Genomic DNA, 18835 nt, shown 5'->3' on the forward strand with positions numbered 1-18835 from the left:
AGACTCCAAAAAGACACAAGCAGAGATGGTACAACAATAGACAAACAGATAAACGCACAATGCTGCAAGCCCAAGTGAATGGGAGATTTCCATTCTGATGTTACTCTATTGTTCCATGAAAATGCACAGATTCCACACTAAATCACAAATTACATAAAGAAATGGGGGAAGCCACAATATTTCTGAGGGGAAAAAGTCTGAGGCTCTTCTTACATTACATTACAATAACTTTAACTGTCACCAAGATGCCAAAGGGTGAAATATAGGAGAAAAGTCAGGAAAAGATCAACGAACACGATGGAAATATCAATAAAGAAACAGAAAGTCTTACCACTGTCCAAATAATTGTCATTAAAAATGGAAGTGGAAACAAATGTTTGTGAGTCTGCTGGGGGAAAGGAACACTTATATAGTGTTAGTGTGAATATTAACATGTGCAAATCACTATGGAGATTTCTCATATAATTAAGAATAAACCTTATAGAAGAGAAAGTGGGAAGCACACTTGAGTGCGTTGGCACAAGAGACCACATCCTAAATATGTGGTCTCCAGTAGCACAGACACTGAAAGATACAATTAATAAATGGGATCTCCTAAAACTGAGAAGCTTCTGTAAAGCAAAGGACACAGTCAACAAGACAAAACGGCAGTCTACAGAGTGGGAAAAGATCCTCACCTACCCCACATCAGACACAGGACTGATCTCCAAAACATACAAAAAACTCAAGAAATTGGTCATCAAAATAACAAACAATGTAATAAAAAAATGGGGGACAGACTTAAACAGAGAATTCTCAACAAAGAAATCTAAAATGGCTGAAAAACACTTAAGGAAATGTTTACCATCCTTAGCCATCAGAGAAATGCAAATCAAAGCAACTCTGAGATTCTATCTTACACCTGTAAGAATGGCCAAGATCAAAAACACTGATGACTACTTATGCTGGAGAGGTTGTGGGGTAAAGGGAACACTCCTCCATTGCTGGAGGGAGTGCAAGCTGGTACAGCCCCTTTGGATATCAGTACAGTGATTTCTCAGGAAATTAGGAAACAACCTTCCTCATGATTAAGCAATACCACTTTTGGGTATATACTCAAAGAATGCTCAATCATACCACAAGGACATGTGCTCAACTATGTTCATAGCAGCATTGTTTGTCATAGTCAGAACCTAAAAACAACCTAAATGCTCCTGGACCAAAAAATGGATAAGGAAAATGTGGTGCATTTACATATTGGAATACTACACAGCAGAAAAAAATAATGCCATCTTGAAATTTGCAAGCAAATTGATGGATCTAGAAAACATCATATTGAGTGAGGTAACCCAGACCCAGAAAGAAAAATGTCATATGTACTCACTCATAAGTGAGTTTTAGACATAAAGCAAAAAAAAAAAAAGAAAACAAAAAAAAGGCCTACAATTCACAATCCCAGAGAACCTAGACAACAATGAGAACCCTAAGAGAGACATACATGGATCTAATCTACATGGAAAGTAGAAAAAGACAAGATTTCCTGAGTAAATTGGAAGCATGGAGACCATGAGAGAGGGTTGAATAGGTAGGAAGAGAAAGGAGGGGAGCAGAGAAAAATGTATAGCTTAATAAAATCAATTATAAAAAGAATAGAACTGCCATATGGTCTAACAACACTACTCCTGGGAATATAACTGAGGGAATCTGGTCAGTCTATATGCCAAAAGTCACTTAATTATCCAAGTTTCTTATGGCATCATTCATAGTAGTCAAGTGCCATCAGTGTAGATGACCATCAACAAATAAATGAATGACAAAGATATTTATCTATACACTGGAGTTTTATTGAGTCTTGATGAATAATATTATGGCACTATTATGAGAAAAAATGGATAGAATTGGAGACCATCCTGTGGACTGAAATAACTGAGACCCAGAAAAACAATTATCATGTTTGGTTTTGTGTGTGGAACCTAGGATTTTTAAACAATGCGGAAACAGAAGTGGAAGTATTTGGGGATGGAAGAGAATGAGTATAAAAGAGAACTGGAGATGGTGATGGAGAGAGGATACGTTCAGTGGATAATAGATTGAAAATGTGTGTCTCTATGGAAAACATCACAGGTGGACTGTAGCGGTGCACACCTTTAATACCTTTAATAGGCAGAGGCATGTATATTTCTATGAGTTCAAGGCCAGCCTGGTCTACAAAGTGAGTTCCAGGACAGCCAGGACTGTTACACACACACAAAAAAAAATCCTGTCTCAAAAAAATAAAAAAAGAAAGAAAAGAAAACTAACACATAGTATAATATTCATAAATTCAAAAAGGAAAAAGAAAAATCAGGGTTTCTGCTTCACAGAAGAAACTGTCGGATATCATGCCGGACACAGAAGAAAGTAACTGATGAACTGCCAATATAGGCGAAACGTTCTTTCAAATTTCCTGCTTCATGATAAAGTCTGCCAGATACTATGGGCCTGTAGGCTGAAGATGCATGCCCCAACATTACAGAAAAACTTTGAATAACTGTCCAGGCAGTGAGATATCTCTATCATTTCTAGCATTTTGGAAGTTGCTTACAATGTACTTACTGCTTACTTAGCTAATATTATATCCTTCTGGGTCTTTGAAGAGTTGACGACAAATGGTTATAGCTTTCCTTAGTTATAATAAAGGATAAATTAGATATAAAACTTTAGACTCATGAAGATAGGATAGATAATAGAGCATTTTACTTAATTTTTCAAATGTGAATAAACTAATGTAACTATAATTCTTGCTTGATAACTATTTTGTATATGTAATTTTGCTATGTTAAAGTTAAAACCTTCCTTTTTATTTGGACAGAAAAGGGGATATATTATGGGAAGTCCTTCTGTATATGTGTTGCTTTTATTGGCTGGTGAATAAAGAAGCTACTTGGGCCTATGGCAGGCAGAATAAAACAAGGTGAGAATTAAGGCAGAGTAAGAGAGATGCCATGTGGTTACCAAAAAAGACGGATGCCCGAGAACCTTACCAATAAACCACAAGCCTCATGGTAAAATACTAAATAATAGGAATGGGTTAATTTAAGATGTAAGAGTTAGTTGATAAGAAGCCTGAGCTAATAGGCCAAGCGGTGTTTTAATTAATATAGTTTTTTGTGTAATTATTTTGGGTCTGCATGACCGGGAACAAACAAGCAGCCTCTACCTCCAAATATGAGCAGAGAGAAAAGGCACTGGTAAATTTAAGAATAGCACAATGGACCCAGCACTCAGGAGGCAGAGGCAGGCAGCTCTCTGTGAGTTCAAGGCCAGCCTGGTCTACAAGAGCTATTTTCAGGATAGGCTCCAAAGCTATAGAGAAACACTGTCTCAAAAAGCAAAACAAAACAAAATGAGCACTCAGAATAGCACGATGGAAATTACTGTGACCAAGTAATAGGAAATATAGAGATTGGAGAAAAATGAACAGAATCTAAGGGACCAGTTGAAGAGTGTCACATAAAGCCAGTGCCAATGTGAACCCCATAGAAGAAAGAGAGAAGGGGGCCTTGTAGTTGTTTGGTTTCTTTACTCTTTGGTGAATCCACCACCCAGCTCCCAAATAAATACATGGAGCCTTTTTCTTTTCTATGAATGCCTAGTCCTAGCTTGGCTTGTTTCTAGCCAGCTTTTCTTAACTTATCCCATCTACCTTTTTCCTCATGGATTTTACCTTTCTCTGTTTCTGTATATATTTTACTTATTACTCCCTCCATGTCTAACTGGGTGCCTGGGTGACTGGTCCCAAGTGTCTTTCTCCTTCATCTCTTTCTCCTCTACCTCTCTTCCCAAATTTCTCCTCCTATTTATTCTCTCTGTCTGCCAACCCTGCCTATCTTTTCCTCCAGCCTACTTACTGGCTGTTCAGCTCTTTATTAGACCAATCAGGTGTTTTAGGCAGGCAAAGTAACACAGATTCACAGAGTTAAACAAAAGCAACATAAAAGAATGCAACACATCTTTGCATCATTAAACAAGTATTCCACAGCATAAACAAATGCAACACATCTTCAAAGAATATTCCACAACAGGTGCTAGAGAATGAGTTATTGTTGAGCTTTTAAGTTTTGATGAAAAACATGAATACAAAAACTAAATAGTTTATCAAATTTCAATGAATATAAGAAGAAAGAGAATGTCCTGGACACCCTGTAATCAAATTTCCAATACACAAAGGCAGAGGATCTCTGGAAATAGGAAGATGCAACATGTCACATATACAGCATCTCAGAAGCAGAATTTCCATCAGAGCCTTGGGAGGCCATGAAGTGCTAAAGTTCAAAAAAAAAATGGTTGACATCTGTCAATCGCTATTCTATATCCAGCAAACTATCCTTCAGAAATGATAGAAATGAAGACATTCTCAAAAATAAAAGCATTGAGAGAGTTAAAATTAAAGGTCAGAACTTCAAGATACTAAATATAATCCTCATGTTACCACAAAGAAAATAGCTATAAAATAAGAACAAAAGGAAATAAAAGGGAATTAAAATATTTCAATAAAAATCAACTAAACAAATTAAGATAAAATACAGGAAATAAAGAATAAAAATCTGTACGGCAATAAAAAAAATAATCCCAGAAGAAGTCCTTTCCTAGAAACAATTACTTAAAGTGGATGAAACCTGGTAATCAGAAGAAAGCAACAGGCATAATGTGTAAAACCATACAACTCTACAATGCTGAAGGAAATGCCACTCCAGGTTCAAAGTCACAAATAGAATAAAAATGAAAGATGGGAAAGACATGCATGCCAGTAGAAACCAGAAGACAACATGGATAGCTGCACTGATATCAGATGGAAGAATTCTGTTTAAAAAATGGTTATAAGAGAAAGAAGGGCATTTTACAGGTTAATAAAGTATTCGGCATAGCAAGGAGATAAAGCTTTAAACATCCACATGCTAAATGACGGTGCACCAAGTTGGAAGGTAAAAGGAAAAGAACTGAAAAGAGAAATGAATAGTTCTACAATAGTAGCCAGAGACCACATGCCCATCTCTCAATAACAGAACAATTATATACAAGCATGAGAAAGTAGAGAAGTTGAACATACAATAAGCCAACCAGATTGCAAAACAGATGTGAACACTGTTCAAAACAACTAAACATATGCTCAAGGTTCACATGGAACATTTTTCTAGGATACAAAATATGGAGTTTATAGCTTATGTTTCAATAAACTTAAAAAGGATGGATAGGATGCAAAAAAAATCTTCTTTGATCACCAGGATAAAGTATGAAATAAATAACTGAAGAAATGGAAAGTTCATAAAGTTGTGAAAATTAAATGACATGCTCTTAAACAACCAAAGGATCAAAGACCAATCAAAGGAAAAGTAGAGAATAGAGATAAACAGAATAAAATCAATGGCACAGTAGCTAATACAGGATGCAGTGACCATAGTACTGGCAGAGGAATTTATGATTGTAAAACTACATTAACTGTAAGAAAGATATCAAAATAACAATCTCATTTTGCAACTTGAGCTAGAGAAAAAGAAAAGAAAATCAAATTAAATGCAGAACTAAGCAAAAAAAAAGAATAATAAAGAGAAGAGATAAATTAAAGAAAATGGGGACACAATAGAGAAAGGCAATAAAAGCAAACGCTGCTTTCTTTGAAAAATTAAGAAAATTAGGAAATTATCAGTTATATGGATGAAGGAAAATAGAAAGACTCGAATGACTGACAACAGAAATGAAAATGAGGACATTACCACAATTCTACAGAAATACAAAAGATTACTTTAAAAAAAATACTATGGATATTTGTATATCAATGAACCAGATAGATACCTTAGATGAATGAGACAGATTCAACAGAGTGTGAAATTTCCCATGTCTAAGTAAATAAGAATAGAGTTTAGAGTTAGCAAGAAATGTGAATGAATAATCAAAAACCTCCAGACAATCAGTGAAAGGCCTACTGAAACCCCCGGTGACTTCTACCAAACACTGAAAAGTAAGATAACCTTTATTATCTCCAAACACATTGAGAAGAAAACTTCCTTATTCATCCTGTGAAGCCAGTGCCACTCTGAAACCACTCCAGAAAAAGCCAGAATAACATATAAACCAATAGACTAGTATTTCATTTGACACTGACACAAAAACCAAGATACTGGTGAAGTTATTTCAACAATCATTACCATAGCTAGTATTTCTTTAAAAAAAAAGTGTTAGTGAGGACATAGAGAAATTAGACTCCTGTGCACTGTTTGTAGGAATCTAAACATAGTACAGCTGAGTAGAAAACAGGATGGCAATTTCTTCTAAAATTAAGCACAGTATTAGTATTTGGCCAAGCTATTCCACATCTGTTTGTATATCTAGAATTGAAGACAGTCTTGAGATTTTAGCATCCAAGTTTTTAACAGTACTATTATAGTTATATAACAGACATTATAATTAAAATATTAAAGCAATACACAAATACATATGAATATGCACACACCCAAACAATCCATATTCACAACCAACAGATACACTTATATACCTACCTATGTATGCAGTATGCACACACACACACAAACCTATGCATATAGATACAAGTGTAAACAAATAGATATTCATGCAAGCACACATATACATATTTACACAAAAAATAGCAACACATATGAGCATGCACACATATATGCAGACAACAACACACTCATGCACACACATATATAAAGCATTACATTTACACACATAAATACATTCACATACAGACATACACATTCATACACACACATACATAATGCATACACATAAACATATTCATAACATACAAACCCACAAATGCACACACTCACATAAATATCTAAATATACTCATTAATATATATACACATACACGTGTGCACACATAGTCATATAGATGTGCACATGCATGCATATGTATTTATAAATTTATACAGCAAACATGGAAATATACACAGAACCACACAGACAAACATACAAAAGAACATGCATGCATACATACACACAAATATACAAACTCATACAACACAAGTAGTCATACACTGTATACACACATACAAATGCAGATACATATGCACACACAAAACCACACTTATGCAAACCCAGACAAATATTCACACATTGCTCACATGCACATGCTTACATGCACACCTATAAACATTCAAGTATAGGGACATGCACAAACATACACAAAGATTATACACCCTCATACATACCCCAACATTTTTACGTACAGAGGCACAAACACATATACACATGTACACATTCACACATTCACAAATGCAGAGACATACAAATATGTTTGCATATATGCAGCCATACTCACACATATATATGCACATTTACAAATATAAACATGATGCCCACCTACACACACATTCACACACACATGTACACATTTATATGCATACACAGTCCTATAGAAACATACGCATTTAAAGATTAAGTATGCCATGCATACATGAACACATATACTCTTACATATATATTCTCACACAGACATATACAAGCATAGGCATATATCCACACATACACACTCACATATCCATATACACACATGTGCATATATACATACACAAGCACACATATATACAAATATATATTGACACACATGCAAACACACACACAATGCATGGATACATATATACACATATGCACACAATCACACACATATACACAGATGAACACACATACACTCACATCTGCATGTGAGTAAACACATTTACACATGAATACACACACATGTACACACACATCTACATACATATACACACATAAAGATGCATATACATATACACACATGCACACTTCTATCCTAGTTTGCTTTCTACTACTGTGGTAAGGATCAAGACCAAACACAACCTAAGGAGGAAAGGTTTACTTGCTTACATATCCCAAGTCATAGTCCAATGAGGGCAGCCAAGACAGGAAAGGAATTCAGGGCAGGAACTGGGAGGCAGGAACTGAAGCAGGAGGAATGGATGGGATAGTGCTTACTGGCTTCCTTCTTATAGCTTGCTTAACTAGATTTTTTATACAATCCAGAACTCCAATTACTCACAATAGCCTGGGTCCTCTCATATAAATAACTAATTGAGAAAATGCATCACAGGCATGCCTTTAGGCCAATCTGATGGAAGCATTTTGTCTTTATGCTCAAAACACATTTATTTATTATCTTGGATTTCAAATCTCACTAACAAACACCCCTCCAATATTTAGGAGAATCTATTTTAAATGATGGTAGAAGGACAGGGAAATCTTCATTACGTTAATTGATTGAATATACAACTTCATACATACAAATCTGTAAATCCTACTGAGCCCACCACTTCAATTTATTTTCTAATTTTTTTCTTTCTTTGTTTCTTTCTTCCTTTCATCTCTCTCTCTCTCTCTCTCTCTCTCTCTCTCTCTCTCTCTCTCTCTCTCTCCCCTCCTCAATCCCTCCCTCTGTCCCTCCCACCTGTCCTTCCTCCCTCCCTCCTTCCCTCCCTTCCCTCCCTTCCCTCCTTCCTCAACCCTAGGACCACAGCCTCCCTCCCACACATCCTCACTCCCTCCTCCCCTCTACCCCACGCTCCAATCTATCCCTCCTCTGTAATCACTCAGAAAGTGGCAGACCTCCCATGGGCTTCAACAAAGCATGGCACATGAAGCTGCCATAAGACCAAACATTTTCCCTGTTATTCAGGCTGGGCAAGGCAATTCAGCTTGAAGAATATGTTCCCAAGAGCCATCAAAGTGCCAGAGACAGCCGCTACTCCTGTTGCCCAGAGTCCCACAAATTAACCAAGGTACTCAATGTCACATATATACAGAAGCCTAGGTTCTTCACATGCAGGCTCCCTGGTTGTTGGTTCAGATTCTGTGAGTTCCCATGAGTCAAGCTAGTGGTTTCTGTGGGTTTTCCTGAGACATTCGTGACCTCCCTGTTTCCTGCAGTCCCTCCTCCCTTTCCTAAACAGGACTCCTGGAGCCTGAGACTCTCAAAGCCAGAAGAGCCTGAAGAGAAGGGAAGCATTTTCTTAACAGAAGTTCCCTCTTCCTAGATGACCCACGCTTGTGTCAAGCTGACATACATCTAACCAGGCAACTTTCAGACACATATGGAGGGGGCAGTCTGACATGTGAAATATGAATGAACCCTGACAACAAGCCAAATTCCACTGGATTAATCAAAAAACACAAAGGAAGGGAAGTGGCAGTTGGGGAAGCAAGAAAAGGGAGGCAAGAGCGCCTTTCATGTTTAGAACCCCAGTTTCACAAGATGAGAGGAGTTACAGAGGTGCATGGTGGCCCTGTCTTCACACCATCCTGAAATTAGTTGATACCAAAGAACTGTATGAAAACTTTAATGACAGTCAATCTCTTGTTGCAAATATGGATGGGCAAGAGGCCTTCAACTCACTATTTGAGATGAACTTTGAATGGACCAGACATCTTGGAACTCTCTACCTGAGGAGAGTCTGGAATTGATGTTTTTATAACTCTAAATAACTAGAACTAAATCTCAGGAGTCACTGGAAAGGGGTCCTGTTCATATTCACAACAGTGCCTAGCCCTTGTCTTGCCATTTACTTTTATGTTTTCTTGCTCCACCGATTGGCCATACTTCTCGCCTGCGGAAGACACAGCAAGCATGTGCAGTAAACCCTGGAGCCTCTGTCTGGGAAAGCAAACAGCAGCTAAATCAAGGGCTCCGTGGAAGCAATATGTAAATGATGTCAGTGAAAGGTCAATGGGGTCGCTGCTAAATGGACTTCACTCCTAGTCATTGTGAAACGGGCTGAATTCCAGCATGAGAAGAAATGAGTTGGTTTTATAAAAGAGAAAAAAAAAAACATGATAATCTAAACAAGTTAATAGCCAAAACACAAGCAAAGTTAGCTGTTTTTCTTACACAAGAGGTTTTGTTGAGGATTTTGTTTTGCTTTTTAATTCCTGTCCACATAATAAACACTAGTGTTTATTTTAAATGGTATGGGGAGAGGATAAGTGTTAGTGGGCAGTCAATGTACGAAGTAGACTATAAGCTATCTCAAATTCACATGCCCATTTTGGCATTTTTCATCCTATTTTTAGTTGATAATTTTTAAGTATTTTGAACATCCAGCCTGAATGCTAATCTGTGAGTAGATGAATCTAATCATAGGGGGGGTGTTTTGGATCTTATACAGGTGATTTATTGTCCCTTTGAAGTCCCCACAAATTTCCTAATCACGGTTGAGAGCCCCATGTGCTTTCCTGCAAGATTTTCTCAATAGGGGTATTAAGCTTTGGAACACAAAAAGCCAAGAGAACGTTACAGAATGTGATGGCCAAAAATCAAGTGGAAAAAAAAATATCAGTAAGAAAAATAGGGTTCGACTTTGAAGTACAACTATGACTGTATTATCTTACCATGAAGTGAACTATGACAGCAGCCTTTTCTCCTGGTCTTTCTGTATCTACTCTCACTCCAGCCTCTTGTACACTAATTCGGAGCATCATTCTAGAGTCCAACTCTGATATTGTCACTCCTGTTTATTATCTGGAGAATAAAGTACAAATTCGAACATCAGTTCAACCCCCGTACTAGCTTCCCACAGCACCTTCTTCTTAGAGTACGCCAGTCCCGTTACCTTTCTGGCCTCTGTGGTCCAACCAGCTAGAACTGCTCTTGTTTAATATATCTAACATGGCCTTCCCTGCCTCCCAGATTTTGTTTTCTTGTCCTCCAACGCTTGAAATTGCTGTGGAGTTAAGTTCTTCCTGAGTTCACAAGCCTAGTTCCCAAACCACCTGCTATAGGCTGAATGTGTCCTGTTCTATCATAGCTCAGATCACTAACCACCAATGTGATTAGTTGAAGCCACAAGAGCCTTCAGGGATGAAGCTATGGTTAAATGATGTTGTAAGAGTGAGCCACTAATCCCACAGGACTTTGTACTTGTAATATAAGGAGGAGGTTCTAGCTATCCCTCTGCACACATAGGATACTGCGAGACATTGATTGAAGGAGAATCCACATGAGACACTGGCTTTCATGGGCCTTGAACATGGACTTCTAGTCTCCATCACTATCAGAAACAAATATTTTTTAGCATTTGCAGACAATTCTACTATCTTGTCAACAACCCTTCCCTGATCACCTTGTGTTTCCTCTCCCCATTCTTAGGGCACTTGATTTATCTCCCTACATTAATATTTAATATATATCTCTACAATAATAATTTCCAAGCATCATTTTCTATGAAACTCGAACTCATTAAGACAAAGTTTGATCATTATCTAATGTAAAATAGTTGGGATGTTTATGACTTAACCCTGGCGTTTTGACTCCTTGCTCTGGGGATTCTGTCTTGTTCTGTCTTTCAGTTTGTCCCATCCGGTACTTCCATCTAGAAGGTCAGCTGCTTGTTAAAGCTGACCAATAAAGCTCAAGTCATGCATGCTCCAGAAACAAAAGAGAGGAAGATAGAAAAAGGGAGGCAATAGTCTTTGCCCTACTCTTTTATGAAGCCTTCTTAGAAATCCCAATTAACCAACTATCCAAGTTAAGATTTTAGTAAACACAGCCTGATTGTGCATAACACCCAATTCCAAGCTACCTACTTAAATACCATATATATTCCCTTAGTTAAAGAGCAGTTTCTAACATTTGAGTTTATTTTTGTCACTGCTAGAAGATGGAGTTCCTTAGGAACATGCTCATTCATGGTGAATTGTGCAATCAGAAAAGTGTGTTGCCCTAAGTTTTGTACATGTAGAAAGAAAGATTCACTAAGTGGACCCATGTAGATGGACGTTTCTGTCCTGTCCGGTCCTGCAGCCATTCAGTCCCGAAGAAACTCACAAAGGTTTATACTAATTATACACTGTTTGGCCTCTTAGCTCAGGTTTATTATTAATTAGCTCTTACAACATAATTAATCCATAATTCTTATCCATGTTTAGCCACGTGGCTTGGTACCTTTTCTCAGTGCAGCATTTTCATCTTGCTTCTTCTGCTTCTGGCTGTGGCTACAAACTGAGCCTTTCCTCTTCTAAGAAAGATGTGGGATTCCCCTCTGTATACTATAAATATGTTTTATTACAATTGGTTAGTAAAATAGCTGCTTTGGCCTATGGCATGGGAGAATATAGGTAGGCTGGAAAACTAAACTGAATACAGTGAGAAAGGTGGAGTCATGCAGACACAATGTAGCTTTTGAAGGAGAAAATTGCCAGAAACTTACTGGTAAGCCACAGCCTTATGGTGATACACAAATTAATAGAAATGGATTAATTTAAGATATAAGAGCTAGCTAGGAATATTCCTGAGTCATTTGCCAATCAGAGTTTTATTAAACCAGTATTAGTGACAAATCTATACGGGGTACAGGAGCATTATCCCACAGCAGATTCATTTGTTTTAATTTACTTTAATAATGCAGGTCCTGTAGATCCTACCTATTTCCTGATGTACTCTCAGATGTATGAACAAACCTAAGTAAGATCTGATGTTGCTGGGCAGTGATGGTACATGCCTTTACCATCACTTTTGGGAGGTAAATTCTTGTGAGTTCCAGGCTACCCTAGTCTACAGAGCAAGTTCCAGGACAGGCTCCAAAGCTACACAGAGAAACCTATCTTGAAAAAAAAAATAAAAGCAAACAAAAGATTTGATGTCAATATTGTCAGTATAATATAAAATTGTTTCTTGATGCTGAATTTTCTTGAGTGAAGTCTTTCTTCATTTCTTGTGAGAGTAAAACAGACTATTCTTTCTAAACTCTTCGTTAAATAGTTTGTGTGTGTGTGTGTGTGTGTGTGTGTGTGTGTGTGTGTGTGTGTGTGTGTGTGTATGTGTGTGTACCAATGAAGACTAGAAGAGGGTGTCATATTCCTGGAGCTGTACTTACAGACAGTTGTGAGTCACTTGATATGGGTGCTGGATGCCAAAACTCTTCGGTCTTTTAGAAGAACAACAAGAATTCTTAACTACTGAGCCATCTCTCCAGCCCCTATTTGTCCAAACTCTTCTATAGGCAATGACTTATTGATACGGAACATACTTTCTCCTTCTCCTTCTCCCTCTTATTTTCATCTCAATAAAAGATCATAAACCAGCCTTGTCTACAAGAACTAGTTCCAGGACAGGAATCCAAAAGCTACGGAGAAACCCTGTCTCGAAAATCAAAAAAAAAAAATCATAAACATAGATATCTTAAGTAAATACAATGGCTTGTGTGTTTCCAGGATAGGAAATACCTTTCTACTATAAACCTGGCAACTTAAGCACCATCAAACCTTCTTGCTTTCACCTTATCCTCAGGATTATGGTGAGGCAGATTGAGCAGGATGCTGGTTTTGTTTGCTTGTTTTCGTTTTTTGTTCTTGGGATGCTATGAAGTGTCAAACATGCAACCTCTCCTATTTTCTTCTGGCAGCTCTTCTGTCTTTTGTTTTGTTTTTCTTCAGTCTCGTTCTTTCTTCTCCCAACCTGTTTAGTGAGGTGAGATTGGCAACAGCCAATACAGTGATGGGAAGAGTTAATTCCCACTCCCTCAACTCCTGTCATGATCTGTGGAGGTCCAGAGGAGACACAGTCACGTGCAGCAGACATGCACTTCAATACCAGAAGAAGTACTTTTCCTTCAGTCCTCACAGGGCACTCGAGCTGATAGTAAAAGGGAGCTGTGATTCTCATGGGCAAATGCTAGGAAGCCCTTTAAAGCCGGAATCCTGCCCACAAGGGTCTAAATCTCTCTTCAACCTTTTGTGCTAAAGGCATCCCTGAAACACAACACAACGTCCCTGGCCTTGCTCTGAACTCCTCTGTGCCTTTTTCTTTCCAGTGCAATTAGCACAGAAGCATTCATACCTAGCAAGGAACCCTGCCAGGTCTAGCAGAAACACCTAGAGAAATCAGGCCATTGGTTTGTTTATCCTAACTCTTCCTTGCTCCGATGTATGCAGTCAAAGCCTATGGCAAAAAAAAAAAAAAAAAAAAAAAAAAAAAAAACAGATGTTGTTAATAACGTAGTAAGAGCCACTATTATGCCCATTTTCCCAGGAGTGCAACTGAAGGATTTTCTGTGATTCTGGTAACAAATGACAAATTGTTCGTGTCTATTTTCATGAAATGTTTTGACTGCTGAAGTTGTTCCATAGCAGTTCATTAAAGGACCCATAAAATATGTAAGTTTACATTTTATAAAAAGATCATCAGGAATTTCTTGGCTGATAGCATTGCTTCTATTAAGCATCTGTTTTCTATTTTCTAAAGGCTTGCAGCAGGAGTTGTCCAACTGTATATGGAGAGCAGTTGATTTAAGCTGGATGAAAACATTGTAACTTGTTATTAAAGATTAGCAACCCACCAATGAAGTTTCTCTTGGAGGCAATGAGCAATGTGTACGTAGCACATCTGGCTTCAAAATATTAAAAAAATGATAAACACTCACCGACACAATCCATCTGTTCCCTGCATCTGCATCATTGTCCCATCGCAAAAAAATAGGACGCACACGGAACTCCATGTTACACAAAGCTGAAAACGTTTTTGCTCCTCGGTATCCAGGCAGGGGTGACTGATGGAGGGTGATTCTGAAGAAACGTCACACTTATCATTGCCGATATAGACATTCTGGAAACCGGGTTAGAGATGAATTCCACAGTGAACTAGGCTGCCCTGAACATGAAACTGTGGTTAGAATACTGAAAACCACAGACTAATGTCTTTGATAAAGGAGTGTTAAGCGTGCAGCAAAGGCAATCTTCTCCAGCACTCTTGGTAGCAGCTCGCATCTATTAAATGCTAACCTGTGTCAGGCAGGATGCCAAACCCTTTACATGCAATATCTCAGTGAATCCTTATAGCCAGGCTGACTAACCCCATCCGAGGCAAGGAAATGGAGTGAAGCCACGCCTCTAGTGCGGGTCCCAGAGCTCCTCGGTGCAGCAATGTCCTTTCCTTGTTCAGTGTGATGGTAGGGCCCACTCTCTAGTATCCCTGCTGCTAGAAAACAGGACATACCTTTAAAACTAATTTCTGTCTTCTTAGAGTTAATAGTTCTTCTGTAAAATTCATATCTCCCAATACTAAACACATTTTGCAACATGTACTGCGTCTACAAATTTATTATGAGGTGAACAACAAGAACTGTTATGAACTCCTGTTAGTAGTTAAGATTTTTTTTTTAAAAAAACTCTTTTAAAGTTAACTTACTAAAGTCTTAGAAGGGGACAATGATTCCTCTCCTCTTTTTAGAATAATAAAAAGCCTGGAGACATGAGCACTAAACAGTTTGCTTAGATCAGTGCAGATCATGGGAATTTAAATTAGAAACTGATTCCAACTACTTCTAACCTGAAAACTTACTGTAACTATCACTTATGTTCTGAAAGGCAAGCTAAGTGGCAGGCATAATTCGGTGGATAATACGTGATTGACTCATTTCATTTATCATGTTTCAAGGTTTATAAAACCATAGCATGCATCCAATTCTCAGTCTGTGTGTGTGTGTGTGTGTGTGTGTGTGTGTGTATAATGAATAGTAATATTCCATTGGTGTGGGAGGCATCCATCATCTGACGATAAACACATGAACTGTTTCCACTTTTGGGCGATTGTAAACATCGCTATTACGCATACTGTACAAGTATCTCTTTGAGACATTTGTTTTCAGTTCTTTGGAGTATATGACTAGGAGGGGAATTGCTATGTCATGGAACTAAGATAGCAACTTCTGTTTATATGTTTAACAAAATAAATAATACTAAAATGAAACAAAAACATAATTGTCTTTGGAGGAGTCATATTTTAGGATAGAGTGAAAGGGTATAAATCACATGGTGTATGCTGCATTGATAGCACATACAGGATGCCTACAGAACCAGAAAACTCTCATCGTAGGGTTAAGGGGTCCAGGGAGACCGTATACGTAACCCTTTGTACACGAAAAATTCCTTAAGGATGAGGAGATGGTCTGAATGATGATGGTGGTGACTACTTGGGTTAAAGAGGAAGAAGTTTCGGGCTATGAGCACATATCAAATGGAAGAATTCTCACCAGCAGAGCTTGCAAAATCCATGTGAGCTAACTTGTGCTGCTTAATGTCATGTGTCAACTTAACTGTGCCAAGAACACCCGAATACTTGTTCAACTATGATTTTGGCTTCATCTGTCAGGATATTTTTTAATGAAATTAGCATTTGAGTGGATTTTGCTCTGTGGGGTGTTGAAACAGATTGCCCTCCTCAGTGAGCAGCTCCCATTCAGTCCCTCGAAGACCTGAGAGGAACAAAAAGGCCGATCCACTACAAAGAGAAACTCTTCTCACGGGTCTAGGATAACAATCTTTTCCTGTCTCTAGACTTGAATTAAACACTGACTCTTTCGGGGTATTAAGGCCTTGGTGGCTTTCCAATCAAGCACTTATGTGGTCAGTTCTGTTGCTGTTCAGGCCTCAGACTTGAACTACAACTGAACCATTGGTTCTCCTGGCTCTAAGTCATGCCCACTGTAAATATGGGAATTCCTCAGCCTTAATAATGTATCTTTTTTCTTCGTAGCTATGGTACATTTCCAAATTCTGTTACTTCCTTTTCAAAATGGTATCCTTATTGTTACCTCCTTCTCAGAGCTCCCAGTGCTCTTTGGTGTTTGACTCGATCTCAGCTTACTTTTCCTTCTTTTTTTTAAAATTTTTAAATTATTGCTTTTATTATTTATATTATTTTATTTATTTTTATAAATTTATTATTTAAATATCATTTTGTTGTTACTTTTAAAATTATTAACAATAGAAGATGCAAGAATTTTAATTTAATAAAATTTGAGAATATAAAGAGTGAGATAGGTCTATAATGTTACTGCAAACTCAATATAAAGTACAGTAGATTTCCAGAGATCTCAGTAAACTATTTTCTTGTTACTTTTCCTTCTTTATGCTATGTATGGTTCTTGAGGTTCATGCTGTATGTGATTCTTAGGACTTGTTTTGCAACAGAATTTTGTTCTGTTTGCTCCCTGTGCTCTGATAGTCTTCCCTCACCTCTGCCTGGCTAAATTAAATTCCACTTAAAGCTCTCTGCAGCACTGATAGTTTATGGAGACAGAGAAATACAGCTTATTTGATCGCCTCAATTCTCACACTTTCTCCATGTATTTGGAAACAGATGTACACACACACAGAGAAGAGAAGTGCAACAGAGTACTTTGCCTTTTGGTTGCCTGGTCGCACATTCCTTTAGCTTTATGTTACTTACAACTTCAAAAGCTTTGGCTAATCCACCATCTATAGAGATTTGTATCGACCAAAAATTACTATAACAAAGAAAGGATGTGGATCACAGGGATGATAACCCAGCTACCTACTCGTTCCATCCTCTAGAACAAGTAAATAGAAGAAATTGTTCTGTAACCACAGGACTTTCTAAGTTGGAGAGCATCCTATCACTGGATACTTATTTTTTGTCTTAAAAGATTCCCATTGAAAGCTAAAAGAAACATTTTAGAGTTGGTTTCTGAACCAGCTACTCTTCTGAGATGGCAGGGCATGCTTCCCATTTGGAACACGGACAATGCTTTGGCTCACCACACTCTGCTGGGTCTAAACTGAGGTTTCACATGACGTCATTCATCATGAGTTTGAAACAAGTTCTGTTCTGATTGATTGCTCTATAGGGTTACGAAGGAGGAGGAATAAGCCTCTTCATGCAGACCCACACTGTTTGCTTTGCAAAACTACTTGAGTATTTGCCTAGAAATGCAGTTAAGATAGTTTCCTTCAGCTTACACAACCTCCTTTCAACATTTAATTCTTGGGAATCAAAGTCAGGATTATCACAGATCTGGATTCTTAATTTTAGGAATCCATTATTTTATAGGTTTCGAAATAGTAGTATTTTCTTCTGATGAATAAAAATCTATAATTAAGAATAAACTTTAAAGCATACTTAACAAACAGAAATTCTGTTATGTAATCTGTCAATAATTTCACTTGACTACATATATAACATACAAAAAATAATTTTTTTTTAAAAAGTAAATCTTAGAAGCCCAAATTAAGGGGCTAACTTCAAAATTACATTATACCAGAACTATTCCTCATGCTAAACATCAAAAGACCAAATAGCAAATGATCCTAGGGAGGCTGTGCTGGGCATATTCCATGAGTGGCATTACAATTGATTGTGAGTAATTCTAGACATTCCCTCTGTATTGGTTCGTATAGTACTGAGTGTCACACATCACCCTGAAGAAGAACTTTCTTCCTGGGAATCCTTATGAAGGGGTCCATCCCTACCACTGAACAAAACAAAGCGAAGTAAAGAGCTGAGACTCCTATGCCCAAGTTACCTCTGAATTTGCCTTTGGAGCTAATGGTCCCATTTGGGTCCTCTCATTGGGAGGGGCACTCACCTAAACCCCACTGTCTACAACAGGGCCCAGATGATGAGTCCCTTCCTACTCTGCATGACTTGTTTTCCATCACTGTCTACAACAGTACACAGACAATGAGTCCCTTCTCACCCCATATGACTTCTTTTTCCTTTTAAGGTGGAGTTGTCAGAGGCTTCACTTACTCCAGGTGATAAGAGTCTGCTATGGATTGGATCTGAACTGTCCTCCTGGGACCCCTGTGTGGAAGGCTGGTTTCCCAGAGAGCTGTTAGACTGAGGCTTCGGAAACTTTAAGAGGTGGGGCTACTGACAGGTAGTGGGATCATTGGAGATATGACCTCTCTCAGGGTACCCAGAGACCCTGTTCTCTGTCACTGTCTTTTGCACACTGACCAGAAGGTGGGCACACAATATGCTGCGCCTACACAGCAAAAGCAGCAGAGCCAACCAACCAGGGACACTAACTTTTGAAACTACATATAGA

Source organism: Microtus pennsylvanicus, chromosome 1, assembly GCF_037038515.1.
Source record: "Microtus pennsylvanicus isolate mMicPen1 chromosome 1, mMicPen1.hap1, whole genome shotgun sequence".
Taxonomy (NCBI): Eukaryota; Metazoa; Chordata; class Mammalia; order Rodentia; family Cricetidae; genus Microtus; species Microtus pennsylvanicus.